The following is a 14765-nucleotide window of genomic DNA, read 5'->3' as shown; positions in this document are numbered from 1 at the left end:
TTCTGTTTTAGCTCATGTGCCTCCAGGTTGATGTCAGAAGCGGGGAACTGACCGCAGGGGGAAGCGGCTGTGACACTTGACTTTGAACATCAAAGCATCACGGGCTGTGATGCGTTCTAACATGGGCTTTTTCTGGGACCGCTACTTTATTCTGGTATTGAGTTGGGCACCTGCTATGCGGAGTAGACAGCCATCCTCCAGACCCTAGGGTGACCGCAGACTCTTGGGCTACAGTTTTCACTCCCTAAATGAATGAGGCAGCTCAGAAGAGCTCCCATTTATATGGCACTTACTATGGGCCAGGCAGGGAGCTAAGAGACTTAGACATATTAACTCATTTGATGCTCAGAACAGCTCTAGGAAGTAGGAATTACCATCTACAGATGACGAAACAGAGATAGGGAGAGCTGAGTAACCTGCCAAGGTCACATGTCCATACGTGGCAATCTGCTTCCAAAGTCTGTGCTTCCAAACACCTAGGGCACATCAGCCGGCTTAGGGAGCAGGCAGGGCATGCGAGTAAAACGTGGGCATTGTATCTGTCTGCCTCAGGCCTGGGAAGGTTGGTGGAAATCACTGGCTTTGGAGTCAGAAAATCGAGTTCATGCTGTGCCTGTCTCACCTACAGGTTAAGTGATCTTACGCAAGCCACTCGCTGTGAACGGGCCTCCAAGTTATTGTCCAAAATGGGCTAATAATAACAATACGTTTGCAGCACACTGTTGTTGAAAGGCTCGAGTGAGATGAGCAGAATCCAATGCAGAGATTAGTTATGTAGGCAAAAGCCGCCCCAAGCTGTCGACAGTGGCAGGGACACACACACCCTGTAGGAATGGGCCTGGCCCGATCCCAGGAACACCACCTGAGCCTTGGGGAAGGAACTAAAACTTTCTTGGTGAGAATCATAATGTTTGGAGAAACCCCCGTCACCCACTGTAACAATGTGACTCAGGTAGAATGTTCGTTAGCATCTGGGTTGATTGAGATCATGTTTGGGGGCCAGTTTTTTATGACAAAACCACTGGGTTATATAAAACATAAACCAGGTGGGAATCTCAGAGGTTCTAGGTGCCAGCTCTTAAAAAAAAGTTTTTATTTTCAGAACTCTGGGGAGAAAAAATCTAGGAAATAAAATTAGCGTAAGGGAACACAGAAAAAAGAAAAGAGCATCTGGTACCATTTAAAATAAATCAAACTAGTATATATATATTCATTTGAGGAAGATTTTTCAAGCATTACCAACATTCTCTTTTGAATCATCACATCTCTCCCATGAGGAGATAAGAGGGCAGGCTCAGGACCATAAATTGACTTTTATTTCTGGAACTCGGTACTGTACGTACTCCTCTAATTCCTTAGAGGAGGGTGTCAGGAACCCACAGCCTTCAAACCTAGCCGTGTGATGGCACATCAGAGTATTGATGAGAATGCAGCCCACAGTTGATCCAGTACTGATACCAGCACCACATTGGTGACTATTGCAGGCTGATGTCAGTTTTCCAAGATGGAAAAATGCTGGAAGGTCTTTGAGCGACATCCCAGGTTAACTTAATTTCTTCACATGGGTCATCTGTTCAGTGGGTCCTGTTTCTAAGGATCAAGCTCACCTGTGAACAAATATAACAGCTGTCACGATTTGTATTATGTACACTCACAGCTCTAGAGAAGGGGGCTGCTGCATGCAAGGTAGTGTTACGCTACTAACACTTACTTAAGAAGGTCCACCTGCTTTCTTGGGCCATTATGGAAGAAGAAAGAATCATGCTCCTACGGTCCTGTTTTACAAAACTGACTCACTTGGAGGGAAAAAAAAAAAAAAATAGATGTTGAGCGTGGCTTGGCTTTCCTGTGGTCTTGTTTTGAATGGTTGGCAGTAGCTTATCTGTCTGTTTTGAGATATCATCCTCTGTAAACTCCCACTAGGGTTCCTGAGGAAACTCTTGCTGTAATGCCATGTAGGACGAAGGCTCTCAATACTCATTTAACGCCTGAAAGCCATTTAGAGGTGTTTAAGTATATGCCCACCCCTCCTCCCGGGCAGGTAAGGGTCCTGGGTCCTTCTTTACCTGCTGCTGCCAAGGCAACCTCCTACCTGTACAAGCTCACACCTACTCAGACTGACTGACCCCACTGAGTCTGGGTCACCCCTGCTCCACTTTAGAGCAGAGTTGGAAGGTGAAGGTCAACAAATACTGCTGGTTAGAAAATGAAAACCTGCAGGAAGGAAGTGTGGACTTCTTAGTTTAAATGTCACATTCAAGACTTAAGGCAGTTTAATGAGAGCAACCAGTGCCTGTGGGAGTAATTAAGATGCGAAAAAATCAAATTTATTTCTGCCTTTTATTTCCTTGTGGATGCAAACTGCGTTTTAAATGACTTACGGCTTTTGAGTGGCAAGGTCAGTTGAGGGAAAATCATCTGATTAGTGCTGAACAGGCATTTCACAAAGAACCCCCAAATTAGGCTGGTAGACCTGAACTCACAGGTGGAATTAGAGGACAACAGGTGACTGAGAAATAAGACAGGTTTATAGGGTTTTAGTTTCCAAATGGTCTGGCCCCAGGTGAGACTAATCCAAAGAAAGAAACGTTTCCCCAAGAAAGCGAGGGATGACTTTGTTTTGAAGTTATCACTCGTGCTTATTGTAATTTTAACCCAATAATACTAAGTTCTCCTCCTCCTCTGCAGGGATTCTGGGGGCAGAGACTGAGTCTGCCCTGGATTTTCGTTCATTCCTAATTTCCCTCCCTCCCTCCCTTCCACGTGGCTTCTCAGCAGACAGGTGGTGATGGTGTCAAAGATGGAGGTCTTTTCTGCACACAGAAGTGGCCGCGTTGCTACCCAGAGGAACCAAAACGACTTCATTGTGTGGTCTCTCAATCACATGATCTCTTAGCATGACCTTGAGGATGGGAGTCAGATGAGTGAGATGGGTCATTGTCTCCAGACCCCATATCCAATCTGATGAAACCTCCAAATGCTTTATTCTTGAAGCCCTTTCTACTGTAGTGGATTACAATGGGATGGCAACAATTTACTAAGAAATCCCACACTCTTCATGTACAACAGGTTTTTCTGGGTGGCCTTCTGAAGATCACAGTTTGTATTAGAAAGCACTGTATGTGCTTCAAGAATCTTCTCTGTGTTTAGCCTTTTTGACAAAACTAAGTCAGCTGGAGGTCGAGTCGGTCCAGGGGAGACTGAATACTGGGCATACTTCAGGGGGAGAAATTGCCTTCCACACCCCGCCCCCCCCAACACACACACAAAGTTTGGCAGACAGAACAAAGCACATGTATCAACAATACAAGTTTATATCCTGCTCCATGCCAGAGGGAAAATACTAGTTGGTCTCTTCCCATGAGTTTGTGGGTAGAACCTGACATGGGGCATCTAGTGATGCTGAAGCAGGGAGAAATCAAATTGATTCCTATCTTCCTATTCTGTAATTTTTTAAAAAGTCACTGATTTTCATATATATGAAATATTTATAATATTCCCTCCATTTTTGAGCAGGCATCCATGGTGAAGGTTAGGGATTAGAGATTCTTTATTTTATTCATCAGATATCTACTAATTGCCTACTTTCTGTTACACTTTGTGCAAGGTGCTAAAAAGCCAGTGACTGGGGTTCTGCCCCTTAAGGCCCCTGAGGGTTGAGTTGGTATGAATTAAATCAGCAGATGTGCAAAATGACCACGAAAGGTTCACTCCTGCTTCGATTGCTTTTGATGAGACTGTTTACCATAGCATCTGGATTCTCACCAGATTCCTTGTTCTATTCAGTGAGGCCAAGGTAAGCTCGGCTTGGTGTCCAGGAGTAATGAAAAAATAGTCCCTCCTTTAAGGTCTTTTGACCTGATACAAGATCACACATAGTACAGCATATACATAACCATTTATTTAAAAAAAAAAAAAAAATCCAGATGCTCCTTGAAGGTGAAAAGCATGCTTAACCATCTGTAATTCCAAAATATCCTGTTTGATGCCTGGCACGTGTAGATGCTCAATAAATTTTTATTCAATAGACAGTAGTAGGCAGAGGCCATACCCTGTTTATTTCATTATGGCCAAAAGCACCTAACTTTATGTTTTGCACATGAAGAAATATTGAAAAAGGAACAAGTAGCATCATTAAATACTTGTATCAAAGTATCTTTCTGACACCCAGGTTTCGGATGGCCCCAGTGCTCTTTTCTTGCCTCTGTTTTGGCAGCTAATGCAGTGTCTTGAACTAAACTGGATTCATATTCATATCTCTCTGAAAGCTTGTAAACTCTTGGGAGTACAGGAACCATGTTTTATACATTTTTCTTTGACTTTCCCATAGGATACCCTGGGACATAGTAGGTATTCAATAAAAATTATTGAATAAGGGGGGAAAAAGGCCAGAGGGAACTACAGATCTTGGCCTTATTTTTCACTGGACACCCCATTATAATTCTGTGGCCAGCCTTGCTCAATAGAACATTGTCGCCTTGAGTTAAAGAAACTGAAGTTAATAATTATTAATGCTTCAAGGTGGGCAAACACCATGAGGGCACAATGCATCCTTTCATGGATTAATTACTCTCCAACGATTGTACATTTGCTCTTTTTTTTTTTTTTTTTTTTTAAAGCTGAGCAGGTGTGTGGAGCCCAGCCCTCTCTTGCCACAAGAATGTTCCTTTCAGGCAGTAATCACCTAAGGACTTTTTTTCCCCACCCATGAATTGCAAGGAATTCTAGGGTGTGGTTTAATTTCTCTGAGAATAGATTTTCCATGCTTTCCGAGGTGGGTTGGGAAACACAAGCATGGGCCATATGATCAAGCCCCCTCTGCCCATCAAGTGATCAAAGGCACTTTGTTCCTAGAATAGCCAGCCTACCTTTGAGGTGTGGAACTCACCAACTGGTGAGAAATTTTCTCTATTTGTAGTGCAAGAAATTTGTTGTTTGGCGATCATGAAAAGGCTTGCGTTTCCCTCTATCAGGGTAGATAGACCAACTACAAAGAATCCTCAGCAGCCATTTCTGCAGCTAATACTTTTCAGTTTAAGATGAGAGTCTGCATCTTCTGTGCTAAAATCGCTCATTATTTCTTTCTATTGGCTTTTGGGCAGATCCCTAAAAATGCTGGGTATTAAGGGTGTTCGTGCAGTTCCCATACAGCTCTGTAAAATCCCCTGCTTCCACTTTTGTCTGATGCCCTGGACAGTTTATTCTCTGTACTTTTTTAACAGGCAGACTTATATAAACAAGTGTTCTCCATTTGGGGCAAAGGGGAAGTTCCAGATTAAAGACTACTTTAAAAAAAATCCTTCCCTTTTTACTCAGATATTTTACTCTCCAGTTAATTTTAGTATCTGTCACTATCAAATGATCCCCCTGACTTCCTGTCACTTTGGTTTTTAGCCGTTTCGTGCCCATTTATGCACGTGCTATAAAAATTTTTCCTAGAGTTTAAAACTTGTGTTTTAGGCCCGTAATTGGCGGTGTGTGCACCGTATGCCCCTGAGTTGTAGAAACCCTCCAGAATGGCTCCTGACTTCAGGAGCTCTGTAGACAGTCAAAATGAATGAAAATCCAGCCACCTTGGATAAAAACATGAATGGTTGAGATAAATAGACACATTAATTAGTAATAAGACCTTGAAGATCAGGAAGAAAGGGAAGAAGAGTCCTTGGAATTTTAAAATCAGTCGTAGTGAGGAGGTCACTTAAAATAATCCTTATGAATGTGTGCAGATCAAAAGGAGGGTTTTGTGACTGCATATTCTTGCACCACAAGTTAGGTTGCATCCTCCACACCAGCTGCAATCAGTTGGAGTACTAGTCTGGAGCTCCTCATGGAAAACAGTGAGGCCACGTGCCCACCCTGCAGGAGAGCTTGCCATCATCCATCAGTACTGTCTGCACGTTATACGAGGGGGGAGTGCAGACATGTGTGCCAGCTGCTTGCCAATCCAGCTTCAGGATCTAAAGTTTACCATCGGTGATGCAAAATCATTGGTGGTCAATAACTGTTTCGTATACTAATTTAAAAGTTCATACCTGGGAGGGGTGTGTGGTCTGTCCAGCCCACATGGCCCAAAGCAAAGAGTTTGCAGAAGATGGTCTTCCTCTCTGATTACAGCCTCAATTTCAGACTGTTGTGCCAAAATGTTTGGTTTTCTCTTAATGAGTGACTGTGAATATTCTGTGAAGTTTAATGAGTGATTATGAATATTCCATGCATTTTGGGAACTCTATTTTAGTAAACAACAGTTACCGTTAAGTCTAGTATCCAATATTTAAAGTATTATTTCTCCTTATAGACCTTAAATTTACATTTTTGGTCCTTAAATCTCATTAAACAATGAATTTTCACTTTGCCTCACCCTCTTTGACTTATAGCACTGACTTTCTGTGTCCCAGATTGAGGGGTAAGGGGGTCGGGTTAGGAGGTATGTCAGAATCTTTTGGAGGAATAGTTTGTAATTGGAAATTAAATATTATAATTTAAATGTTGGAAATTGAAAACAAATTATCGTTTCCATAATTAATGTTACATATAATTTTTCCAAGTCTTTGACTGGTGGTAAGTTAGGCCATCTTTTTTTTTTTAATATAAATTTATTTCTTTTATTTATTTCTTTTTGGCTGCGTTGGGTCTTCGTTGCTGTGCATGGGCTTCTCCCTGGTTGCAGCGAGCGGGGGCTACTCTTCATTGCGGTGGCTTCTCTTCTTGCAGAGCACGGGCTCTAGGCGCGTGGGCTCCAGTAGTTGTGACATGCGGGCTCAGTAGCTGTGGCTCGGGGGCTCTAGAGCGCAGGCTCAGTAGTTGTGGTGCACGGGCTTAGTTGCTCCGTGGCGTGTGGGGTCTTCCCGGACCAGGGCTCGAACCCATGCCCCTGCGTTAGCAGGCGGATTCTTAACCACTACGCCACCAAGGAAGCTCAAGGCCATCTTTTTAATAAAAATGTTCAACGTGAGGACAAAACGCATCTCCCTAGGTAAGAAAGTAGAAGAAAACCGAGACAGGAATATTCGCTGATCTGTTACGTTTACTTGGTGACCTCCCTTCAAATCTCTCAAAATGCCTGCTCTATATTTGTGTTCTCTTGAAACAGGGAATTGTCTGTGCAGTAAATCCTAAATCCAGCCCCTTGATCCAGCTTCTTGGCCTACCTTAAATACTGGTCTGCGCTTCCTGTGAAAGCAGGGAAAGCTAATGAAAGACTCTTCCAACAGTGCAGAGTCTGAGACTTTCTTGACGTTGATAGTCATTTAATCACCAAGTATTGAGGACTTGGTGTAAGTGGAGCTAAAACGAATTACCCCGGACAATTAAGTATGAGAACACATTGTGTCCCCTTGGTCTTCATTTCTGAGCCATGCCTTACGGTAACACACACAGACCAATTAGGGGCATACACAGTGAAGATCTTTTTTTTTTTAATTTTTTTTAAAATTTTTGTTTATTTATTTATTTTTGGCTGTGTTGGGTCTTCGTTTCTGTGCGAGGGCTTTCTCTAGTTGCGGCGAGTGGGAGCCACTCTTCATCGCGGTGCACGAGCCTCTCACTATCGCGGCCTCTCTTGTGGAGCACAAGCTCCAGACGCGCAGGCTCAGTAGTTGTGGCTCACGGGCCTAGTTGATCCGTGGCATGTGGGATCTTCCCAGACCAGGGCTCGAACCCGTGTCCCCTGCATTGGCAGGCAGATTCTCAGCCACTGTGCCACCAGGGAAGCCCCAGTGAAGATCTTTACAACATTGCTTACAGTAGCAGGGAGTTGGAGCAAACCCAGGTATTCATATCTACGGAAACAGAAAAGTAAAATGTGTGTGCGATGAAATACTTAATAGCAGTCTTGCTTTGGAGAATGGGAGGTCCAGTGAAAGGATGGCCAGGGAGCCGCGAGAGCTAGCTGGTCAGGAAGCATGCGTTAATTGTCCCAGTCTGCACGGTTTTGTGCTTTCCTAGAGAAGCACTGGGCTGCCTAGTGAAGAGTGAGGTTGTTTGGCGTTACCTAGTGTGATATTTTGATTTATAGTAAGAAATCCACATTTGGTCTTCCTCCCCATTGCTGGCACAGAGCTCCTAAAACCCTTGGAATTTCCTAAGTGCTGAAAGCCATAAAGGTGTCTTTTATTATGTTAATGAGCTGACTTTTGGACCCCACCTAAGGATGCAGCCGGTTGCCAGGGGAACCAATCACGTGATTAGGGTCGGTATTTCAGTCTTACCCCCCACCACCACCTCCAGGGAGGGGAGAGGGACTGGTGGTTGAATCCGTCTCCAGTGGCCGATGATTTAAATTATTTAATCAGTCATGCATACGTAATGTAATGAAGCCTCCATAAAAACCCAAAAGGACAGGCTTCAGAGAGCTTCCAGGTTGGTGAAGCAAGTGGCACATGTTGGCCTGTGGGGCACTGGGAGAGGGCATGGCAGCTCCCTGCCCTTTCCCTATACCTTGCCCGAGGCATCTCTTCCATCTGGCTCTTCCTGAGTGATGTCCTTTTAAGTAAAATGTTTCTCTGCAGCCAATTTGGAACCTCCAACCTGTCTAACCCTAGCCGGCCCTCTGCAACAGAGGGCGGTCTTGTGGGACTGAGCCCTTAACCTGTGGAACCTGATGCTGTCTCTGGGTAGTAGTGTCAGAATTGAGTTGAATGGTAGAACACCCAGCTGGTGTCTGAAAATTGATGGCGTGGGGAGCACACCATCCCATGTTGGAATTGGGTGACCAGAACCCTTACCTGGGGTGGGGAGGGTTCAGCTAAGTCTGTGGACAGGAGATGAAGCTGTTGAGGAGCAGGTAAGAGGGTGCTGACGAACTGACCCAGGAGTAGGAGGGGAACCTTATCCTTATTAGGCAACAGGCTGGACCAGAGTGGAGAGTAGAGAAGTAGATCATCCTAGGAGCTTAGTTACAAATAGCCTGAATCTCCCAAGTCAGGAGGGTAGGAATGAAATCTAACATAAATACATACAGATTTCTTAAGCCCAATAGCTGGGCTCAGAAGCTGGGTCAACAAAGTGGACTTGAAGTATTTGCTGAATCAAGAGAAGGAGGGAAAGATCATTCTGAAAGCGGGGTTGCCAAAATCAGTAGTCTGGAAACAAAGATTCTGGCCAGGCAGAGATCATTGTGGTGGATTGATTCCAACAGGAATAGGTCAGGACTAGAACAGCGGTGATTCCCAGGTTGGTGAGCAACAACTCAGTGCAGTTTTAGTTCAGTCCATCACTGGAGGTCTTCTGTGTGCTAGAGGGTGGGGAGGTGGTGTGAAGGGGGAAGGAATCATGGAAGGTTCTTTTTTTTACAGTGGGGAGGCAGGCTAATATAATAAAAGAGGTTCTTCTGTTTCTAAATTTTTGTGTAATGGAGCTAAGCTATCTGGTCATCTGAAGACTACGTCAGCCCCTGAATCTGGGGCTACACTACAGTTTATCAAGCTCTTGAATATGTAGATTCAAACTGAGGTCTGGATGACAGACAAGTCAACTCTTCCTAGTTATTTTAGAATAATGCATGTCCTCAAAGAATCACCCTGATGAACTTTCTTTTTTGGGTCTCTTCAAAGTACCAAGAGAGTGAAATCTCTAGCCCAACCATTTTCTGCTTCTATCCAGGTAGCAGAAAGAATTACTGGGTTTGCTGGAGGCTGCTGAAGTCTTCTCTCTGTCTCTCTGCCCATCCATCCATCCATCCATCCACCCATCTACCCATCCACCCATCTTTCTGTATAACCAGTACCTTCTATGTACCTGGTGCTGTTTTTAGCGCTTTTTAAATATTAACTCATTGAATCTTCCTAACCACTCTCCTTCCCCACAATGAGGTAAGTAGTATTGTTATCTCCATTTTATGGACGGGAAGCTATAGCACAGAGGGGTTAAGCATCTTTTCCAAGGCACCCAGCCAGTAAGCAGTAGAGCAAGGACCCCAAACCCAGGCAGTGGAGCCCCAGTGTTCATGCTCTTAACTACATCAGTGGCCTTCCTGGGTGACTCTGAAATCTGTCTGGGAAGCTATTCAAATGCCTACATTGCTGTTGTTCCCAAAGGCTCCAGAGGGTCCTTCCACGCTATGCTGGCCTGTGGGCAGGGCAGCTGGTGGGAGGGGCCCCTCTGTGGATTGCAGTTGTTCAGTCTTTACTTCCAGTGGTTATTCATCGTCTTCTTTCCCATCTGCCCCTGTGTGAACAGATGTAAGAGCTTCCACCTTGGCTTAACAGGCCAGGAGTTGAAGACTTATTGTTCTCAGGTGATGGGATTGGAGGTGCAAGCATAGTGGACCAGGTGATGGGGTCCAGCCTCTGTGTTCTCCCGTACTCTCTTACTTGCTCTCAACAGCTGGTCTCCCCATACTCAGCCTTAGCTGAAACCTCCCCACGCTTGGTGGTTGCAAACATCTGCCCTTCTCACTCCTGCACCAGAACCTCCTTGGGGAAGGACACAGCCACGCAGACTTGCGGCCACAAATAAGAGACTGATTTTCCAAGACAGGAAAGGTCATTTTTTAAAACGATTTGTGTCTCTCAACGCCAAAGTATATCTGTGTATAGTCAGGGCAAATGGTTCCAAATTTCCATTTGACCAATTTAAGCATTTTTATCCATTTTTATACTAGCTAACTAGTAACCTAAAGATGTGTGTGTAGGTGCAGGCGTGCGTGCGTGCGTACACGGGCGCGCTTACCACTGTCTTTAAAAATAAGCGTGGCTTGGGCTTCCCTGGTGGCGCAGTGGTTGAGAGTCCGCCTGCCGATGCAGGGACACGGGTTCATACCCCGGTCCGGGAAAATCCCACATACCGTGGAGTCGCTGGGCCCATAAGCCATGGCCGCTGAGCCTGCGCGTCCAGAGCCTGTGCTCCGCAACGGGAGAGGCCACAACACTGAGAGGCCCGCGTACCGCAAAAAAAAAAAAAAAAAAAGCATGGCTTTATTTCTATTTTTAAATGGTTTCCACTGAATGCAAAGCACATTCATTTTTGGGTTGAACCAAAGGCGTTTTCAGCTTGAAGAGCCCCAGCAATCACCAGTGCATTAACTGCAAATGCAAATTAACAAGTCTGCAACGTGGGGACCATAAAGGTCATCTGACCCAAAATGAAACTGATTTCCTATCTTTATACATGCTAATAAATCAGCGGGGAAACCTGCCCCAGAGCAGACTGGATCCTTTAGTTCCTTCATTTGGCACTTAGACACTTGCAAAGTAACTCCCACAGCATCTTCACCAAAGAGCACAAAAGATAAAAACAATAAGAACCTTTCTGGCGTAGCTATCTGCCTTTCTCATCCCATCTCTTGAAAAAAAAATTTTTTTAACTGCAAGATTGTGTAAATTCAGGATATTTTGGGACTGTTGTATTTTGTAGATATGAGAAAGGTTCAGCTATTGAGTCCAGCTTTGCTGAGGGCTGTTGTTTACTCAGTGTTCCTGCCTCTTGCAACTTTTGCCCCTTTTGCAAGTTTTGGCTGGGGAAAGTGTAGCTGGGCAAGTGCAATTCTTTTCTTAAAGGAAACATTTATCCTCCTAGATGCCTCCCAGTTATTGAAACAGAGGCAGATAAACTTAATCAAGAAGTATTTAATAATTACTCTGTGTTCCAGCATGTCCTGACTATGACACAGCTCCTCAAACAGTTTATAATTGTGGTGGCAACAAGCCTATTTCACATGAAACAGAGTAATCTAACCAGGATTATAACCAAATGCTCAGTGATGTGAATCAGACTGTTTGGTGTGAGTTCCAGAGGGGAGAGACCAGTCAGAGAAGACTGAGATGGTTTAGGAAGGGTTTTTAGGTGAGTGATCCTGCTGCTAGGTCTTGGGGATGGAAAAGGTTTGAAGGGGAGAGAGAATGTTTTCCTCTGTGCCAAGGTGGGGAAAGGACAGGAATGCAGGGTGCTTTGCGGACAGTGGGAGACTAGCCCCATTAGAGCAAAGTATATATGAGCATAAGTAATAGGTTTTGATTAACCAAAATGGTGATAATTTTTTTCCAAACTAAAAACTAGGCATATGTTCTAATGTACAGACCGTGTGGGGAAATATTTGAAATAGGGAGTGTCAAAGAAAATCCGGGGTGTGTGTTTCTGTCACCATAGAGGACCAGAGCTGATCTAGTATGGCTGCCAAGGTCAAGAATACTTACAAGAGCTCTGTGTAGGGCTCTTCAGGGTTGGTCATCATTATGAGAGTAGAATTTTGGGAAGATTTTGAGTCAAGATGATCTGCCCCAAGGCTGCAGATCTTTTCGGAAGATGTGGCTTGAACCCTGTATATACTTTTTGAAAGGAGGTTGATCAATATTTATCTACCAGGTTGTAGATAAATATGTTTTTGAATTTATTTACTTATTTATTTAGGGCTGCATTGGGTGTTCGTTGCTGTGCGCGGGCTTTTCTCTGGTTGTAGCGAGCAGGGGCTACTCTTCGTTGTGGTACGTGGGCTTCTCATTGTGGTGGCTTCTCTTGTTGCGGAGCACCGTCTCTGTGCATGCGGGCTCAGTAGTTGTGGCGCATGGGCTTAGTTGCTCCGTGGCATGTGGGATCTTCCCGGACCAGGGCTCGAACCCGTGTCCCCTGCATTGGCAGGCGGATTCTTAACCACTGTGCCACCAGGGAAAGGTTGTTGAAGCAGGGACGGTGTCACCTCTACTCACTATTGTATGCACAAGACCTGACACAGTGCCCGGCACGCAGCAGGCAGTCAATATTTATTCGTTGGAATATCTGAGAGTCAGAAGAGACAGGATGGGGGATGCACGGCAGGTCCTACAGGCATAAGATAAATAAAAACGGGGTGCTCTTATTCACCAAGCAAAACCCGTGTTTTAGCTCAAATCATTGAATGATTTTGACTTTAGGATGTGGCCAAATAGTAGAGAATGAATGGGGTGAAACCGAGTGTATTTGAGAGGGTATTTGAATTGCTTCTAATGATGCAGCCCAACAGGACAATTGAAGATTGAAAGCTGCAGGTCACAGAGGCAAAGCCGTCCCTATTTTCCTGTGCTTTTGCAGGAAGTGCATTTTATAGAAAAGTCAGAGAGGAACTGAGGGGAAACGGAGAGCTCTGAGCTGGTGAATTCACAGCAGTCTGACAGGGCACTCTCAGCCACCTCTGAAGCTGGCCCTTCATCCTCAGGGCTGCTCCACGGGACCCCGCGGTCACTGGCACGGCCCATCCCCAGGCTCTGGGGGGCCATGCGGATGATCACAGCACCGCAGGCTGGAGTCCGGGATGGTAAGAGGCTCTCATTCTTTGATTTAGGCATGACTTAATTTATTCGCATCTAAACCAGTCTGTTTTCACTTCTTGGTAATGTAAACAAGGTATATAGAGTTTTCTAACATGTTTGTGCTTTCAGAGCTACCTGCAAGGGCTTCTCCAAAAGGCTAAACTTAGCAGTGAACTTGACCAATCCAAAGACTGGGTGGTGTGATTTTGTACAAGGGTCTGGAGAGCTAGTCTAAAACTGCATGCTGGCATTATGTGACTTTTCATATCTTCTGCTCCAGAAGCAAAAAGTTTTCAACCAAATGGTTGTGAACTAAACCAAAGTCGGCCGTGAGAATGAAAATTTGCCTCTGTCACACTTTAAGTTGTGCTGCCGTATGAGGATTCTAGCAGCCATGTGAAGTTCAAGATACAATATCTGCCCCACACTGGGGTCCAGTATCCGTTAAAAATTTTGGACATTCTGAAAACTCGGGGTATTTTTAGACTCGGCTTTTTTCCTACAAATGAGGAAGTCTGGCAGATGGCTCTTCCGGCTGGATTATTATTATTTTTTGCAGCTTTCTACTAATACAGCATGGAGAAAACTCTGGCAAGGCTTCTTTCTCTAAGGACAATGGGGGGAAAAGCCATTCTGCAAACACCGGGCAGCAGCTGCAGGGCTCAGACCTCTAAGGACGCTGTGCCACTGGCTGTGTATTTCACGCTGCTCTCCTGTGACTGTGTCTAATCAACGTGGGGAGGCAGGGAAGGAAGTCTGAGCAAGAGCAAGTCATTTATCACAGCGCAGAGCAAAGACATCTGTGTGGGCCGGGCTCTCGCCGCAGCTGATAAGAGTGTTATTTGCCACCCAGAGAGGAAAGACTAGAGTATGTGGTTTGGGGCCCACGAAGCCACTTCCTTAATTCACATGACATCAGTTTATCTTATAGATGGTTTGCACTGGTTTTATGAAAGGCAAATCAAACTATCATTAATGAGGGGAAAAGTGCCTTTAAAAAAGAATAAGTATAGTCTTGTTATGCGTTGCTGAGTACATTCGGATTGACCTTGGCCTTGCATCTGACAGAACAATCCATTAGGGCTCAGAAAAGTCACCTTCGGAATATTAAGCCTTTTGCAGGGATTCTTATGAAACCTATTGCACACACAGGCTGGAGATACAAAAACAATGTGGTTGTCAGTCTGCTTTGATGGCCAGCTTCCCCTTTCATTTTCAGATCTGGTGTGTTTTTGTTCATTCAATAATTAAAGTGGCAATTCTCTAAGACAGCAGATCGTACAGGTTTCCAAGGTGGAAGATATTTGATGCAGTTCATATGACAGATTTAAGAGAAGGGGTCACCCCTTTCCTCCTTATTTACATCTAAGCATCCCAACTGCCTATTGGGTTTTAGTTACTGGGCGGGAACCTGGGCTTCTTGAGCTTTTTTGGTAGAGAAACAGTAGTAATATCCCCAGAAGCCATGGAAACATGAAAATTCCACTTGTGGCTTGTACTAAGATTGACCAAAGTCTGCATTTGGAGGCTTCCCACTTCCCTACA

General features: G+C 44.7%; 1 protein-coding gene across 1 annotated transcript in view; it reads left to right on the top strand.

The window, feature by feature from the left end:
• PRAG1 (PEAK1 related, kinase-activating pseudokinase 1) overlaps window positions 1-14765 on the top strand; it is a 42920-nt gene that overhangs the window by 5262 nt on the left and 22893 nt on the right. The window lies entirely within an intron of this gene.

This window comes from Lipotes vexillifer, unplaced genomic scaffold (assembly GCF_000442215.2).
Source record: "Lipotes vexillifer unplaced genomic scaffold, Lipotes_vexillifer_v1.1 scaffold462, whole genome shotgun sequence".
Taxonomy (NCBI): Eukaryota; Metazoa; Chordata; class Mammalia; order Artiodactyla; family Lipotidae; genus Lipotes; species Lipotes vexillifer.
This window is presented reverse-complemented; position numbering and strand designations above follow the sequence as displayed.